The sequence below is a fragment of the Dermacentor andersoni genome, chromosome 2, assembly GCF_023375885.2.
Source record: "Dermacentor andersoni chromosome 2, qqDerAnde1_hic_scaffold, whole genome shotgun sequence".
NCBI classification, from domain to species: domain Eukaryota; kingdom Metazoa; phylum Arthropoda; class Arachnida; order Ixodida; family Ixodidae; genus Dermacentor; species Dermacentor andersoni.
Window position 1 is genome coordinate 56607212 of NC_092815.1, and position 13792 is coordinate 56621003.

At 43.2% G+C, this 13792-nt stretch overlaps 1 long non-coding RNA gene across 1 annotated transcript; it reads left to right on the forward strand.

The window, feature by feature from the left end:
* Nucleotides 1-392: 392 nt before the first annotated feature.
* Nucleotides 393-7396, forward strand: LOC140216099 (uncharacterized). The gene is made up of 3 exons (XR_011892757.1): nucleotides 393-1668; nucleotides 2722-2802; nucleotides 5242-7396. It is a non-coding gene; the product is annotated as an uncharacterized lncRNA (long non-coding RNA).
* Nucleotides 7397-13792: the final 6396 nt, after the last annotated feature.

Consider the following 13792-nt stretch of genomic DNA (forward strand, 5'->3'; position numbering starts at 1 on the left):
CCTTGTTGCCCTTTTTTATAGGCACATCCATATATCCATTGAGCTGAAGGACAATATTTTCATCCCTACTGAGCATCATGTTTGCATCTATAATCCTCAAATTATGGCTTCAGCAGTGGCACAACCAGGGATGGTGCGGGGGGGGGGGGGGGCACACTGGGCACGTGCTTAGGATGTGTCACAAATGGTGTTTGCGTTGCACCAGACTCATGACAGACCTATGACGTCTGAAAATGACCAATATTCTATTCATTAGCAGGAGTATTCTAACATTCATGAAAAACAAGGATGAACTGTGGTTTGTTTTTTTGCTTAAATCTAAAAATTGAAGTTAGTTTAGCAGTTGACTGTTGCACTCATTTGGATGTTTTGCATGCATTTCACTAGGAAGACTAAGAGCTAAGACTTTTTTATTGCCATGGCCTTGACTGTCTTGATGTTGTTTTGCACCATGCCCTTGTGTTGACTTTTGCATACGATATTTTTCAGGCACCCGCTTTATATAACGCAAGAAGGCAGCTGCAAGGACACGAGGATGTGAAAGAGCCAGTGCAGCGCGACTTCACGTAGTGCAGAGGAGCCAATGCCAAAGAATCAAAATACATTGGCATGTTATTTGGACAAGAAAACTAGTATGTGGGTATATTGGGTGTACCATTTGACCAAATGTCAACAAAATCAAGATACGGTATGTTACACGAAGATGAAAATTCTCACGTGCTCCAGGCAGTCATCTTAACATGGTATATTTATGTAATGTCTCTGATTGGAAAGTCAAATCAAGTATGCTCTCTGGAGACAAACACATAGCAGCAAGTGTCATTGGAAAGTTAAAAATGTGTTTTAAGAAAGCTGATTAGTTCTGAGAAGTGACTGCTTTTTGTCTTGCCTCTCAACAGATATATCCATGTGATAAAAAAATAATTGTACAATGAAATTGCATATTTGCTTAGCGACATGATACATACTTGCAATGAGTACGGTGCCTGTGTTTACTATAAAAAGCAACAGCCCATGCTTGGTTAGGTTAGGCCCACTACAACATGCAGGCATGGGTGATTGGCGCTTTTTTTATTTTTGTGTCGTGAGGTTTATTGACGTGCGTATAGGTGCAGTGGCACGCAGTATGGCTAGTACAAAAAAAGGGGGGGGGGGGGCAGATATATGTAGCTCACTGTACACGACACAGGGCAAAGGAAATCCGTGTTCAGCAACTATGTTAAATGCCATGTACGTAAATTTTACAACGCTACTCGTTCGAAGCGCGCACAGGTGCACATTGAAGAAAAGTTTCCAGGGTAGATAATTTAGTTCGTAATTTACACTAATTTTGCTCTAACCACGAGACATAATAATTTGAATATACTGCACGGAAAAACCTAGAGCGAATTAAATTGTGTGTCAGCTTCGTGTGTATACATATAGTCTTTCCTATGCATTAGGTTTTTTGCGTAATGCATTAACAGTTGACAGCCTATCTTAAGTGTGTACTCTGTTTACATTACAGTTGTTTATTAGTTTACTCGTTTCTTTTGCGACTGATGAAATGCCGGCATATATATATTTTCAACATTTGACATAACCCTGTATGTTTTGCAGGGACAACCCAGGACGTGCATTTCTCAGCACCCAGTCAACTGCCAAAAGTGACTCAAACACAGGCCACCAGTAAGTGGACATCAGTTGCAATTTCACATTATGCAGTTGGCGGCTGCCTTGTACGGAGGCTTTTTTTAAATGAGATGGTGATGTCGTTCTAATGTACATTTTGACCACAAAGGTGCGATCATGTCTCACAGAGGCATATATGGTTGCTATTCTCTGCGAGGGACGTGTTCTCGTGTTCGTGAAGCATTTGTGTTTGGGAGTATTGTCGCCCAATGAGTCGGATATAAACACTAGCTCGCCACTGCCGGCAAGTAGTTGCGAGAAACGCATTATGACGCTGTAAAGTTATTTCATTAATTCGAAGGAAAGTTTTGCAGCAGGAAAAAAGGTTGCTATTCCAGGTAAACATGTCTTTTTCTCACAGGTTATTTAGCCAAACTGTGGATGCATGAAATTCGTGACTTATGAATAGATTTTAATTTATTCTATAGTAATGCTTCTAAAAGAGACTAGAAATAGCATGTGACTACCTCTGCAATCAGCAGACCATACATTTACAGTCATAAGCGGCAGTTCCATGCAGTCTCGCACTTTATATAACCTTTCCTTTCAGCAACATTGGAACTGGTGGCTGCGTTTTCAGAAGGAGAAGTGCACTTGACACTGTATATGTATGTGTGAATTCGGTTTTCTTTGTATGTGTCGGCTCACTGACAAACAGTGCAAAAATCTGTTGTATCATGAGCCTGACGACGCCTTCTGCTGCTAGAAATGCGGCACTTCGTATTTTATAGTACTGCATGACATTTAAATCAAAGCTACCACATAAAATGATCAAGAAAACTAACCGCTGTTATAGCTGTTTTCCTCAAAGAACGCTTGTCCTTTATGGGCTGTGTTAATCTGAGCTCTCCACCGATGTTTCAGTAGTATTATCCCTTAGTGAGTGAGAGATTGGGGGCAATTAATCGTGTTAGTGTTTAAGTGGTGTCCTAATTATGTGCATTTGTTCCAACGAAGTTGTCTAGATTACTTTATTGTGTAGTGTAAAGCTTATGAAACCATCAGCAACTACTGAGTTGCTAACACGCATATGGATTTGTCACTATATAGGTGGAACTCGGCTGTACCACTGCAGTGCTGCGGAAATTGCCTTCACCAGCGGCTTTGCAACAGCTGTTTCGCAGCATGTCGGTATGTGTTAATTTATAATTATGTTGGGATGGGCTAGTATTATGGACCACTGCTACTCTGTATTGTGACAGATCCATATGATAAGGCATGTAATGGGCACAGCGAAAACCTTTGAATTTTTTACTATGGTACATAAACAGGCTCTCCTTTTCGTCACTGGAGCAGGAGAGAAGGGCATGCAGGCACTCCTGAATGTACATATATTTCAAAACATGAGAGACACACGCGCACACACACACACACACACACACACACACACACACACACACACACACACACACACACACACACACACACACACACACACACACACACACACACACACACACACACACACACACACGCGCACACACACACACACACACGCAATTAAACTAAAGGCAGGGACGTTCCATCTTTCATCTTGAATTGAATTGTGCAGCGCAAAAATACAACACAGACCACAGAGAAGCACACATGTTAACAGGTTTGATACACACGTTAGTTCAACAGATTTGATACTTCAAGTGTGCTATTTTACACAAGGGGGAAGGGAAAGGGGAGAAAATCTTTAAAAAAAAGTGGAGTGGAAAAAAAGGAATCGTGCCAAAAAGCATGAGAAACATCGCGCAGCCAGGATCACCAGCAGGACATCTAAAAAGCACTCTGATAAAATTACATACAGGACAGCCTTACGTATAGTTTGTTTCAATCAACTCAGATCACATGCAGCCATTACTGCAATCAAGTTGTTTCCTTATGTCATATGAGGGAATGATGTTGGCCCAAAAAACTGTTTAGAGCTGAAGGATTATGTTCCATTCTAGCCTCATTGCCTGCTTTTTTATCATATTGTTATCAGCTGCTTATGTTAGGGACAAAAAGTAAGAGTACGAACTGTTTCCCGATTCGCCATTCCACACAACATGTCTTTGTGACTATATGTACATGCAGATGATCCATAGTTGAAAAATATTCAGTACAGTAGAATCTCATTACAAGATGCACTTGGTTGTAAGAGACATCTGAAAATGGTTTGGTTGGTTTTCCGATGTTTGCCACGTTAACAATACTGTATACAAGAGACACCTTTGTTACTAAGGATGACTTTTTAAGTATTCACTACTTCGAAGGGACACAACCCAGACACATTCACTTTGTGCACCTTGTGTGCTCCGAAGGGCGTAAAGATAACGCAATCCTTACACAAGTCAATCGCGCATGTCTCTTTTAGCATGAACCAGAAAAGGAGGGCAACGAGGACAGTGCAGGGCAGAAAGTGTCGGCAGTTGAAGCTGACGAGCGTCTAAGAGCACCTCAAAGGTACTACGAGCGACAAGGCTTGCAAAGTGAAGTGTTTAAATTCCAGAAGTTGGGAAGGAAGCTAACACAATCTACAGTCACTAAAAAGCTGTGAATGTCTTCTTTAAAGGGCCCCTAAACCACCGAGGTTGAAATTTAGTTGCGGTGTTGCAGTTCTACACAATAAGGCAATGAACAGGTAGCCACGAGAATTTTTCGAAACGGTGCAGTAATAGTGGAGCTACGTGTGTTTGATTATCGAAAAGTAGTCCCCACTCATTTTACTCTTTCATCTGGTACACGCCATATGGACAGTATCGTCTTTTCCTTGCCTAGTACACCTCCAAATGTTACGGGACAGGCCAACACCAACGAGCTCTGTTGCTGCCGCGCTGGCCCGTCGTCTTGCGAGGGGTGGCGCTAATACAACGGAACTGTATGGTGACTCGTGTTGAAGAGCCTCATAGGGAGACCCTTCTGTTGGCGTTTCTGTTCTTTGCCCCCATTGGCTGCCCACAATGGCATCGCGCGCAACGCGACGAGGAAGAAGGAGTGTGTGTATTTGCTTGCAGGCCTTGCCGGCAGTCGTACACTTTCGTTCGACCAATCGACAGCACCAGAAACTGGTGACATCATCAGAGACAGCCTGGTGACGTCAGGACAAACTGGGGGGTGCAGGATAGGTCCAGAGAGGCACACGGGGTCATTTTCTTCATATTGTGGTGCTCCGGCAGTGCTACGCACTCTGGCATTTGGCTTCGTCGATCGTGACGGCATTCTGATTTCGATACGCGTGTTCACTTGAAATGTTCAAAAAATGTCGAGAAGTGGTTTAGGGGCCCTTTAAGCCACCCTGAGCATTTATTCCTTCAGATATATCAAAACATACTTTAGTGATGATGCATAATAAAGTGATCTAGTCTGGCTCCTCAGTGTCTCAAAATTTTTGGTTTCGAGAGACATGTTTCCCGTGCCTCTTGAATATCTTCTGATGAGGCTTTACTGTAATATACACAAACAATTGTGTAACTCCTCCTGCAAGTATTATTCATTAAGCCCGGTCACTTATGTGCAAAGCTTGTGGTTAAGTCTTGATGTCCGTACTTTTTAGAGCTGTGTTTATTAATTCATGCTGTTCTTATTGGTTCTTCGATGCAGGACACAATGCCTACGAAATTATTGGCCCTGATCATGAGAGCCCTCAAGGGGCAAACAACATCTCTGTTGCAGAAGTGAGCCCGATACCACTTGGAAGTTACCATGACAGATGACACGGCAGCAATAGATACAGAGACTGCCATGTCTACTGCAGCTGCAACAGTGTACGAGGCAAGCAGCAGCGCGTCAGCATCAGCAGCAGTGTCAGAAGGAACCACACCAGGCCTGGTAGAGCAACATGTGTGCTATCACTGACTTTTTTTGTAGTGGATACAACTCATTTGCTCAACATACAAAAGCTTTTCACCACGACTGTGAGCCAGTGTTATTGTGCAGCAAGTGCAAGACTAAGTTAGGTGTTATAACACAGTACAAGCATCAATTTAATATATGCAAATGCAAACATATTACAGTTGTTGCCTCCCCAGCCAGCCCACATAGTGACAACAATGTGGAACACATGGTGGGACACACCTCTCCCCCATTACAAGATAGTAGAGACTGTCAGTGTTGTTGCTAGATTGACTGGTCTTTGTAGGCAACTAGAAGGACAACACAGGTGTCATAAGATTGTTGTTGATGTTGTTGTTGAAGAGGTAAAAAAGAAGTTTGATGCAGCTGAAGTGCCAACTCATATTGAGCAAATTAAAAGCAACCACCTGAGAAAGCAACACTATCGAAATTTGGGTATCTATGTGCCGCCAACTCTGGTAAGAATGGCATAGGACAGAAGTGTGATGAAAATCACACAGACACTGCTGTTGCATCACTGGCCACAGTGAGCAGCGACTTGTAGGGCAAGAGAGTCAACTGAAACTAACATTATGATATAGTGTCATGCTCCCATGTGACCACTTTTCAAGTTATTTTGCAAGATACAGCTCAACCTCCAGAAACGAGACTGCAACTTGTCTGTAAAAAAGCTTTCACAAAAAATTATTCGTAACACTATTAACATAGCAGTATCTTTTTTTTGTGTCGGTTCGAGGTTCCCGGCTGTCCATTAATGCAAAAATTGAGGAAAAAAATAACATGTGTCGTACTTACACCTTTTTAACAAGTACGAGGGGGACAGAACGTTTCTAGTCATGCATCTTCATCATACTATCAAGTTTTTAAATGCCTTTTATAATTATTATTACCAGTTATATCTGAGTGCATTGTATGCATGTAGCAGGTGTAAAATCAGGTCAGTTGGATCAGATGCCTTATCTGCAAGCGAGCCCTATATTCAAGAAATTTGAATTAAAATAGTTACGTTAGAGACGCAGTCTTTCAGCACTTTATTGCCTGTGGTTTAAGCATTGCTCAATACTTTTGTGGGTGGCAATTTCAACCGGCACAGCACTGCGCTTTGCCACAGTCACATTTGTCTTCAAAGCGGTGTTTACCATTTGTGTTGATCTGTTTGTGTTTGCATAGAGCAAGTTTTTAATTTATGTTTTTCTGCATTCTTGTGCTTGCACTAAGCTTGTATAAGGCAGTTACAAAACATGCGTCACTATAACGAACTGTTCTGCTGAGCTTACACTTGCAAATAATCGTGTTCAGATGGCCGCACTTCTATGCGGGTGCACCGCTAGCTTTGTGTATGTTCTCATGTTTGTATAAAGCTTATATAAGCTAGAAAATGTACGTCACTAAGCATTGTGATATTCTTTAAAGAACTGCTTGGTTGGTTTTACACTTGGGAATTAGTATTGAGGCGGTGGTATTCCCATGTATGCCCACTGCTAGCTTTCTGTGTCCTCACGTGTTTGTATTAAGTTTCTACAAGGGAGTTACAGCATGTACGTCACTAAGCGCTGTGATATTTTTTAAAGAACTGCTTTGTTGGTTTTACACCTGTGAGTAATAGTACTCGGGCGGCACTAGTCATGTGTAGGTACACAGGGACCATTTGTATACATTATGCTCATGTAAAGCAGTTACAAAGTGTATGTCACTAATTACTGTGATATTTGTTGAATTGCTGTGATGGTTTTACACATGTGAATAATAGTGGTCAGGACACAGTACTTGCGGTGTATAGTTGAATTTATACACTACCAAGACATGGGCTGTATACGTACCAATGAAATGTATGTCATTATATTGTTGTGATTATTACTGTTTGGATTTTATTAAACTGTAATAAAATTGTTTCTTGTATCTATTGAGGTATGGCAATTTGTCATGCAACCAAACTGAGGACCTGCACTTGTGCATACAAATAAACAGCTAATTTAAGAGTATACTGCTTATATTCTGCTAAACCAGTTTAACAAATCTTGTACTACAATGCTGGAAAAATGGCAGAGCTGACTCGGATGTACAGAAAAAGTTCTGCACTGGCTGAAGGACTGCCCCACACTGGAGTTCGTAATGTTGCGTTTATTGGAGTAGAACAGAAAGTGCACTTCTATTAAAAATGCGACAGTCGGTGCAGAAACATAAGGCAGACGAGCGGATGTGGCACATTTTTTTCAGGGCCCTCCATGCCTACTACTGCATTTCTACTCTTCCTGTGCTCTGCGTATAAGCCCCTGTTCAGCCAAGGTTTTTACTCCATGACAGTTGTTCTACTGGGTTCGTAGCAATATTGAAGAAAAAAATTCAATGGTTTTCAAGGACTTTCGAGGCCCCGACACAGTAACTTCAAGGACCTCGTGCAATGTGTGTAGTAGTTTGGACAGGCAATAACTTGTTCAAGAACACCGTTAACTTTAATGCAAACAAAATAAAACAAAACAAATCGCATTTCAGTGATTTCAAACATTTGAAAGACTGCTAATTTGCCTTTCACCACCCACCACTAAACGCACACAAGGAAGCATTTCAAGAAAGCGCTCAAAGTTTTTCTGCAATAGCACAATTAACTACTTGGACCTGCAACATTTGCAGTTTTTGAATACTGTTTGGTTTGATAGTGTATGTGATGTCATCTGTTGCCTCAGCTTTTTTCACCATCAAATAAGCAATAGTCATTTCTAATTTCTTTTTATTGTGTCTGTCGCTCTCAATTTACTCTTCACGGCTTCTCTTCGAATGCCTCAACTGTTGAGCTTCCTGCTTCTGCTCCTCCAAGCACATTTGTCGCCAGTTCCATGTGCATAAAACTGGTATCTGCAGCTCCTTTGTAATTTCAACTTTAAGGATGTCGCTTTCCTTCTATTACCTCCAGAGACAATTTTCTGTGACATGCGAAAGAGTGTCACAGAAGGGAAAAAAAGCGCTTGGCAATGTCTGCTAAGTCTAGCCAAGTGTACAAGTTTAAGGACTTTCCAGTACTTCTAAAAATTCAAGGTTTTCAATGCCTTGAAAATGGCATTTTAGAAATAAAGGATTTTCAAGGATCGCTACAAACCCTGAATTCTAGCACCTAAATAATTTTACAAGCTCATTTTGGCATGGAGTTAGGAAATTCATGCTTTCTAGCTAACGCTGCACTATCTCTGTACAGTGAAGCCACGAGAGCGCAACTATTTTGGAGTAAAGAAAAATACTGAAAGCTTTTAATACCACTCTTCTTTTTTCCTATGGAGCTTCGTATTGCCTAGTTAAGTTTACGAATGTGCCTGGTTTTGGCGGGCGTTTCTTCGACATTTTCTGGAAGAAGCAGATGTCTAGCCCCCGTATTCAGAAATGTATCTTAATACAAAGCTCATGCTTGACTTGATATAAACGACGCCTGGTGCGAACGTCCCCCAAGACGCTCACTGCCTTTCTTTTGGTGCGTTCACGGCTTGCGTCGTTTAGATCAAGTCAAGCATGGGCTTCAAGTTATGATGCATTTCTGCATATGGGGGTAAGCGTGCACAATTCCGGGCAACGCACTGTGCCATTGACACTGAGAGAAAACGGGGAAAACAGAGTTAACCACTTATGCTCCTAAACTTTCGCGTACCTGTGGTGTGCGTGTATCGTGGAAGAAGAAACAGCGCAAACACAAGGACGAAAAAAAGCATCAACCACACCAGCGCTTCGTGGTGTGGCATGTTTTTGCGGCGTCCTTGTGTTGCGCTGTTTCTTCTAAAATGCTCAACCAACTAGCCGGCAAGTCCATCCTGTGCATATATAAATTGAACACACGCATGAGTGTAGATGGTCTTCGAAGCTTTTAGAACGAGCACTGCCACAGGATACGAGCAGTGCACGCGTAACAAGTGGACACATTAGTCATTTAAACATGCGTGCCAATGCATTTGACGCGGCTATCGGCATAAGCAGTCTCCAAATGGTGGAATGCATGCGCTTCAAAACGCTAACGATCCGCTGCTAATGCAGGACAACAGCTCACAGCGGACTGAACCAAACTCTAAACTAATGCACTTGAAAAGAACGCCTACACGGCAGCGTGAGGCACGTCGAAATGCCTGGTACTGGCGTCGCAGTTGCTCACCAGTATACGCGCGAATTAAATTCACATACGTGGATGGTTGGCGCAATACTTTGTATCCGCGTATTTTGGAGAACATGGACTGGAGAAGCACTCGATCATGAGCTGAACGGCACATTTGTTATTTTCCTGCGGTGACGACAAGCCGTGAATAGTTCTCACGTTGTCGTCTACGTTGTCTTCCTTCGTTAGTCGTAGCAAGGAATGGAAATGATGCAAACGCATACGTATTCCAGTACACAACAGCACAGCACACTGCAGAGAAACCCCACCCACCACAGCCGATTCATCAAATACGTTTGGTATACATATAACCTCTAAAAGAACACGACTGGGCGTGGCGGCGCTGTGGTGTAATGGTTATGATGTGTGTTTTAAATTGTACAAATGCGAGTGTACACGGGTTCGAATTCACATGATGTATAGAGCATTGTGATTCTTGATAAGTATGCGATTCCCCTGACAATTGTATTCTAATTAGATTGTGTGACTCCTGATTGTGAAATTTGCGAAGATATTTGCAGATTAAGTGTTAATTCGCTTTTTTTTCTCCTAAGTGGCGTTCGTGACGCATACGCATAGGCCGCTTCAGAGCAGTCACGCCTCACGGTAGGCAGCAAATAGCCAGGAAAAAATGACTTTAAAATCCTGCATAACTTTGCTCACGCCTATTCTGAAGGCCGCTTGGAATCGGGCCAGTGTCTCTGAGGAGCCGCCTAGGGAACAGTATATCAGCGGCCCTAATTTGATCTGATTTCCTGCCTGCATGCGTGACCAGGACTTGGCTAAGAGGGTATTGGGAAGAGTACTAGCACTCTGTTCTGAAGGAGTACAAGCACTCTGTTTGGGGGAGTAGAAGTACTCGGTCTGGCGGTGTACTATTAACCCTGCGGGGAGAGTATTAGCACTCTGCGGAAGAGTACTAGCACTCCCTGTGGGAAGAGTATTATGACTCTGCGGAAGAGTACTAGCAATCCCTTGCGGTGGAGTAACAAAACTCTGTCAGGAGGAGTTGACCTACTCTCTCTCAAAGAGGGCCGATCTACTCTCGAAAAGAGAGTGAAATATGGGACAAGCAGCTACTCCCTCAAAGAGAGTGCCCGGCACTCCCTTAGTTTTTAGAGTGTGTGCGATGGTGTCCGTGTGCTTATGACGATTTCTTTGGCTAGCCATAAGGGTCTGAAAACACTTCTTACATGCATATCAACGCCGGGAAGATTGTGAAACGGCAGTGACGCTGTATGCCTGCAACTTGATTATCTGTTAAACTGCACATATCCGGGCTCTCTTTAACTCTTGCATATACATTTTTTTCTGCATCTGGGTAGCAGTGTACAACAGTACCTGAAGGCGCCAATATCTCTTTCAGGTTCATCTAAAATTCTCTGTAGCCAGACATATACACATTATCTTACTTTTGACATGTAACGACTCAATCGCTTGCTCGGCTCTTTGCACCTGTCATACAGGATTGCAAGGGCTGACGCTTGATGTAGCCGATCCATGGGGGTTGCCGTTGGACGTACGGATACTACCTCAATACCTCAAAGACCTGGGATACGACACTCATCTCGTCGGAAAGGTGTGGCTTCCTTATAATTGTGCCGCCGATGACATTTTCCAAATTTTCGGTGGTGAACCCTACCACCCGGAGATTGTTGCACTTTTAGAGGTGGCGTGTTATCGAAGCTGCACACGTTCATCATAAATACAGCTTGGAAACAAGTGGCGCAGCCTTATGTGAGGAAACGACATGCCATGCCCACGCACTGAATAGGAGCTGGGTAGTTTATTTCGTACCCATCGTGCACGAATGTTCAGCTCGCATAATTTCAAAGCTCCGATGATAGCAGCGCACACGAGCTTACTCATTCTCTTACGGCGTCTAAATATATCTTCCATTTGGTAATTAACGTTGCGCTTTCGCCAGACTTGCTTCTTCCCTTCTCCCATGACAGTATGCACCTTGACAGGTACCGAGCCGAAGTGGGTTAATACAGAACAGTAAATAGCACTTAGAATAGTTGTCAAGACAGGTTTGCTCGGTTTCGAAGTCAAGGCCGATTAACTAACCCAAGCGGCGGGCTCAGTTTGCTTCATTGCCAAGCGTCATAGCCCGCCTTCGTTTATATTGTGTCGGTTTTCTCGGAACTTGCATATTGTTCTTGAAGAGAGTATTTGGAGCTCGGTTACAGGGAAGAAATATGAAGGCACCCGTGTCCTGTATATTCGCGCTGCATCATCAGTGTGGTTGGAACTCTTTAGGTACGACTTTAGTCAAGCAACTGGCGCTATAACTCTGCTGTTAGGCTGAGTGAACAACGTAGGTTAGTGCCTGTCAAAGGTTGGTACTTCATGACCCACTGCAAAAAAAAAAAAAAATATATATATAGGGTTTTACGTGCCTAAGCACGAAGAGTAGGCCCAGTCAGGAGAGAGATCGTCTCCTTCTTGCCTCTCTTCGTGGGCATTTCTTGAAATGTCCGAATAAAAACAAATTCTAAATAAAAAAACTCTCTGATTATGAGGCACGCCATATTGGGAGACTCCGGAAATTTGGACCACCTGGGTTCTTTAGCGCGCACCTAAATCTAAGTACACGAGTGTTTTCGCATTCCCCTCCCATCGAAATGCGGCCACCGTGGCCGGGATTCGATCCCGCGACCTCGTGCTTAGCAGCCCGACACTACAGCCATGACCCACTGTAATCAACATGCCGTGTCAGGAAAAGCTCAGACACATTGCAGCTTGCAGATTGCAGCTTGCAGATTGCAGATTGCAGCTTGCAGATTGCAGATTGCAGCTTGCAGATTGCAGCTTGCACATTGCCAGAGCATGCGGCATATATGCCAGACGCTTCCTCACTTTTCAGTGGTGTTTCAAGAAGATTCATACTAGGAAATTCATTTCCAACAATTACTTAGGAGTCCTGGTTAACGCCTGTGGCAAACCGCGTTAAAGTGCCCGAAGGCTCTTCCTGACAGCAAAAGAGTCAGCATAAAGGATAGGAAACAGTACATATTGTAGTGTATATATTATATATAAAACAATTCACATGTATTAGAATGCCCTTGCGTTACCCAAACACCACTAGTAACACAAATTTAAAAGGAGATGAACAAATTTAACCAAACACAATACCACTTCACGCCTCCACTAAACAAACAGACGAACTACGTATATGAAAGGCACAATACCACGAAATCTTACGACTGTATAGCATTAGTGAGAATCCCTCCACAAGTTCTCACGTATAGGCTCAAATGAAAACACTTCTTGTGGGACCCAAGTGCGACGTAACATATCTTTTACTCAGTATCACTAATATACTCCGTATGTACCGCTTTGCGCATGTGTTCACAGTGTATTCTAAAAATGTTTAGGCCATTTTTGGAGTTGTTCTTAAGCTAGTGCGCTTCAGGGCGTCATGCTTGCTCTTGCTCTTGAATCCGCCTATTTGTGCAACACCTTCATTAACTGATATCTAGACACACCGGCTCAAGCCTCATATTTTCGTTTAGCTATTCCGCTAATTGGTCTGTTCTCAGCGCCGATGGTACGGTTCCGTGTAGGTAGGGATTGAAATATTATCACGTGGTCGTGACGTCAAAGAACACAGTAGCAATACTGTGAAAGGCAAGACTAGATTTTATTGGGTGAACCTGTGCCCACAAAACAGGCTACACTTATAGCACAATGAGAGCGGCGAACACAGTCGGCGATCGTCGAAAATCTGATCAACGGGTCAAGCGCGTCGGCTTTTATACATCAATCGTCGAATGTTCCAGACTAATCGTTGGGACCCGCGTGCCTTCCACAAAGTTCTACACTATTCGCGTAAGGCGATGAAATCAGATTACATAAGGTTCGGCGACAACAGACAGCGGATAGAAACATCGATAACTTTCCAGAAACTTCGGATACATGCAGGCGCGTCCCGCGCTGTGCGATAACATTTGTTAGGCGGCGAAACGTGGTCACCCGATCAAGATAAGTACACGTGTCATTACCCCCCTCTTAAAAAGCATCGACCCGATGCTGCAAACAAACGAAAGTAATAAACAAAAGCACTCGTAGCAAAGAAAACAACAAAATAAGGAAGTTGGTCAGCGTCCGTAAAAGGGTTTTAGGCGCACCCCGTGGACCACTTCAGATCGTGCGCGGCGCCGCTGT